The following is a 5,179-nucleotide window of genomic DNA, read 5'->3' as shown; positions in this document are numbered from 1 at the left end:
CTGTTAATAAATAAAATCAAAAACAATGACTGACAAAATCTCCTGTCTACAATAATGATGCCAAAATAACCTTTACCGCAATTGATGATTACAAGGACACTTGGCCGGCTGACAGACAGTGCCTAGGTCAAAATGCACAAGATTGACTTGTCGACATGGCAATGCTAGACATGAAACGGTCCACATGAGTTTTTCAGTTTTTGGGACTTTTCGTACCTTCATCCACGCGGACAGTGGTAACGGAGCATGGCAAGAAACATATTACACTAACTAGGGGTCCATGTGCATAGGTGTCGACATTTACAACAAAAAACTGAAAAATAATGCATTTGCACCACCCATGGGAATGGCATTAACACATAGCTCTGGGTACTTATCCCAAAACCTATACATGAACAAGCATTAGTGGCAAATTTACTAGATTAAAAAAAGGGGTTGTAATTGAATATCTGCCACTAGGGATGGCTGTCAACCATCAATGATTAGAAATCATCGATGGTTTATGGCCGATGTTGAACAGTTTTGCCATCAATGGGGGAGAACCAGATGGTTTCCCACCATCGATTGTCAAGCTTAAACGAATAGTTTTGTTTTTGCTTTTTTTCCCCCAAGGGGCCGGGACACGGAGCATAGTTTCGCCCCGACAACCGCGAAGCCCTGCCCCTGTATTTTGAAAATATCGATGGTCATCCTTTGAATAGCTATGCACTATCGATGGTCAGTTGCACTTTTGCCATCGATGGCAAAGGCAACAATGGCCATACCTAGCTGCCACACTTTAGCTCCAAATTGTACACTTTAAGTTTTGCAATTTTACATTGTCATATTATGAGGGAGAACTCATTTAGGTGCCCAGCAAAAATCCTTGTCAACCTCGCACCCAATTTTTAATGACCATTAACACAATGGTCACAGGGAAACCGCTCTGTCTGAAATCCCTGCTGCAATAAACCCAATTGTCTCCCCTCCATCACACACACATTAGTACACTCACCGATGTTGCAGAATACCCAGGTACCAATGCTGAAGGAGAGGACACAGTTTTGAAAGGTCATTTCAGACTAAAGAAGCTAATCAGAAACTTCCATTTGCTTAATTCATCTTCGGGAGGGGTGCCGCAAGGGTGCCAGAGCAAGTACTGGTGATTTGTCTTATAAATAACCGTTTTAGGAAAAATCAGCCTGTCTCTGGAGGTAGGGGCGGATTTAGGGATGAGGGCGCCCCTAGGCACAACAATAATGTTTACTAAGTAGGACAGTTTATAGGGGCAGTATCTGCATGTCCTATCCATTTACACTCTATTTAAGATGGAATATAGTACAGTACAGTGGATATTTTGCAGTTAATGGTACATTTCGGGCTGACAGTACTATCACAGGCATCCAAGTGCCGCCCCCAAACATGTGCCGCCCCTAGGCACGTGCCTAATGGGAAATTCGGCTCTGTATGGAGGTGCTTGAAAAAAATATGCAGTGTATTCTATAAAAATCACTGTGTGTCATTTTGGGTGTGGGTTGTTATGTCTACAACAACTAGGTCGACACCACTATGTCAACAGGCAGCAAGGTCGACATTGGTCTAGGTTGATACAAGCATTAGGTCGATATGGGCAAGGTCAACAGTCAAAAGGTCGACCTGGTGTTTTTCACTGTTTTTCGACCCGACTATCGACATGGACACAGTTTAAAGTGCACGCATCCCCTCACATCGCTCGCAATACTTCGGGTACGGTGCCTCGCTATGCTTGGCACACTATTTTATTCTCCCACCATGCCCTAGTGGATGGTAGGGCATGAAATACCACCTGTCGGCTCAAAAGACTGTGAAAAACCCCATGTCAACCTTTTGACTGTCGACCCTGCGTATGTCTACCTAAGGCTTGTGTCGACCTAGACCCATGTCGACCTTGTTGCCTGTCGACCCAATACTGGTCGACCTAGTTGCTGTAGACCTAATGACCATATCCAATCATTTTCTCTACTCTAATTGAACAAAAAAATAATTAGGCTGCAGGCAAAACACCACACCGCTGGGTTTTCAAACTTTCCAGCCCTTAATTGAATTCCCCCTATTTCTTTTTTGTTCTAAGAAAACTTCTTTAAGGAAAATTAAAAGAACAGAGAGAAAAAATCCTTAATATCCTTATAACAGTGGTTTTCTTTATATATTATCATCTATATACAGTATGTCTAGTGTCCGTTTGTCTCTGAAACACTGCCATCTGTTGGCAGCAAGTGAAACCATCTCTTTCTCTCACATGCACAAACACAGAAGGTAGCAGACTAGCTTTCAAAGCTTTTACTTCGAGCGGGCTTCCTAGTTACATTTCTAAATGCATTCTGTATCTATTGGTGTAGTACACCGAATTACATCTCTAAATTGTGAAATTATATATTGAAATAAGGCTTTCAATAAAGGCTTGGAACAAATAAGAGCCCATTTAAGTGTTCCCTGGAGGAAGGGAAGATATGGTGACAGGCCTCTTTGTGTCTTCAGGCCTCCCAGCCAGCCAGTTAAGCTTATTCATAGCTGCTGTTTATGCAATAAAATATGATAGAAGTTAATATAAGGGTGTGCTAGAATGCTGTTTCTCGCACTACCTAGAGAAGCAATTTCAACCTAAAAATAAAAGCAACTTAAAATAAAGAACATTTAAAATGTAGGGGGATATTTAATATAGGATTCCGACTGTCAGAACGTCCCGACAGTCAGAATCTTAGGTGGTTTTAGTTTCATCCAACGGTAACTTGAGAGACGGAAGTCAGCGTACCGGCTGTCGGAAAATCTGTGGATCATCAAAAAATGACCATGAATTAAACAATCCTCTGCCTTTTCTGACAAAATACGGTACTTGTGTATTTTCTGGGCGCATGATTTTTTCATCACATGCCACTACTTAATACGATGCGATCATGCCCGATTTGGGCTTATTCCAATGTTAAATGCCCCCCCCCCCCCGAACCGATTTTGGATTGTACACCCACCCTGATGGGTAATGACTATGTTAAAAGGCCCCCCATTGTTAACGCGACCCCACTATCAACGCCAACCCGAAGCGTGACGAGCGCAGCGGTACGCGTCCTCCGACCTTTTCATGCCCCACTATCCACATCGGCGTGGAGTTGCTTTTATATAGTGTGGCGAGCGCAGCAAGCCACCGAGCCTGAAGCGTGGCGAGCCCTGCGAGGGGACGCGGAATACATGTGAAGTCATGTATTCGGGCTCGGGCACGCCACACTATATAAAATCAACTCCACGCCAACGTGGATAGTGGGGGTATGAAAAGGTCGGAGGATGCGTACTGCCGCTGCTCGCCACGCTTCGGGTTGGTGTTGATAGTGGGGTGGCGTTAACAATGGGGGGCCTTTTAACATAGTCATTACCCATCAGGGTGGGTGTACAATCCAAAATCAGGTCTGGGGGGGGCATTTAACATAGGAATCAGGCATCTGGGTGCCTGTACAATTAAAAATCGGGTCCAAACGCGTCGCATGCGATGCGACCGATTTTTTGTTGTACAATGCTCTAAGATTAAAAAATCGGGTGCCCAGATAATACACAAGTACCCAAAATACATCCGCCTTTAAAAAGAAGGATGTGTACACAGTCATCTATCTGCACACTGCTAATATTCGTGGCTCGTTTTCTGGGTGAATAATCGCACCCGCAATGTGTTCACACCTGGCAGTATGAATGAGAGAACACATCTTATACTTTCCTTCAACTGGACTTATCTGCCTTTGGCATAGCAGTACTTAACAGTTATTATTCCAGGACATCCATCATGTTTTACAAGACGACTCTTGCTGCAGATTGGTCCCATAAACCCAGAAACACTATTAAGCCTCTAGTCCTCCTTGATTATTAAACAGAGTGCTGGGAATATAAAAAAAAGTCAGCCTTACTTACCATGATCAACTGGTCTAACTGAAACACATAATTTTGTGCTGCCACGTATGTGCTGTCTGCTGACTACATATGTGATTGTGCTGACCATCTGTAGTAACTTGCTGGGGTCCTGTAATTATTTTTATTTTATGATGTGGTTCCATAGCAAAATAGTTTGTAGACCCCTGCTCTATTTAGTACATCTGGTTCTTCTGTGACAATTTTTGCATAAACATCCTATATCTCAATTACACAGGTGCACACAAGTCCACTTTCTGAAGTGCATTATGCTGACACATTTGCACTGCAGTGGTTCATCATCTGGGTACATTGCAGCAAATACACCATTTTAGATCGCTACATACTAAATCTTGAATTTGGGTGCAAATAAAGAATAATATGACTGCAGGAGGCATGCATTCAAGCTAGTCCAGCGATAGCAGGTGGCAAATTGTACAGATGGTACATATCTCCGTAGATGCCCTAACATGAGCTTAGGGATGATACCTTCAGAAGAACATTGGTCACCTATTACCATGACACACAAACCCATGTGTGTACCAGCAGACACCGGTGCAACTCTGTAATATAGGAATAGGACTCCACAAAATACAATGAAGCTATTCAGGCTTTGTGTCTGCATTTTTTGAATACAACCAACGGCTATAGGAATATTAAGTAAATGGAGTGCAGCAGTGTTTTGAAGTTTTACCCAAGTCTTCACATTTCCACAATGTCTTCATTTATCTCTACAATGTATCCAAAATTAACTCATTGCAATCAGTTTCAACCTTGTGATCACAAGTTTCACCTTTAACTCAAACTGTCCTTAAATCCACAGGCCAAGTCTAATATACATTTCAAGACTAAATATCTTCTTACCCAGTGATTCTCAACCTCAGTCCTCAAGTACCCCCAACAGTGCATGTATTCCAGGTCTCCATACAGAATCACAGGAGAAATAATTAACTTCACCTGTGGATCTTTTAAAATGTGTCAGTGAGTAATGCATGGGTCTTCAAACTGTGGCCCTCCAGATGCTGTGAAACTACAAATCCCAGCATGCCTTGCCACAGTTTTAACACTCCCTTATAGCAAAACTGTGGCAAGGCATGCTGGGATTTGTAGTTTCACAACACCTGGAGGGCCACAGTTTGAAGACCCATGGAGTAATGAGTGGACCGGTCGGGTGACCTAGCAAACATGAACTGTTGGGTGTACTTGAGGACCAGGGTTGAGAACCACTGTTCTTACCTATGCAGTTGAGCATAGAACATAAAGCAGTACCAGC

The 5,179-nt window shown here is 43.0% G+C and overlaps 1 long non-coding RNA gene across 1 annotated transcript in view; it reads left to right on the top strand.

The window, feature by feature from the left end:
• The window catches only part of LOC146058802 (uncharacterized), a 780,737-nt gene that overhangs the window by 203,799 nt on the left and 571,759 nt on the right, over positions 1-5,179 (top strand). The gene's annotated exons all lie outside the window — the stretch shown is intronic.

This window comes from Crinia signifera, chromosome 2, assembly GCF_055691185.1.
Source record: "Crinia signifera chromosome 2, ASM5569118v1, whole genome shotgun sequence".
Taxonomy (NCBI): domain Eukaryota; kingdom Metazoa; phylum Chordata; class Amphibia; order Anura; family Myobatrachidae; genus Crinia; species Crinia signifera.
Note: the sequence above shows the minus strand (reverse complement) of the source record. Positions and strands in the feature narration are given on the sequence as shown.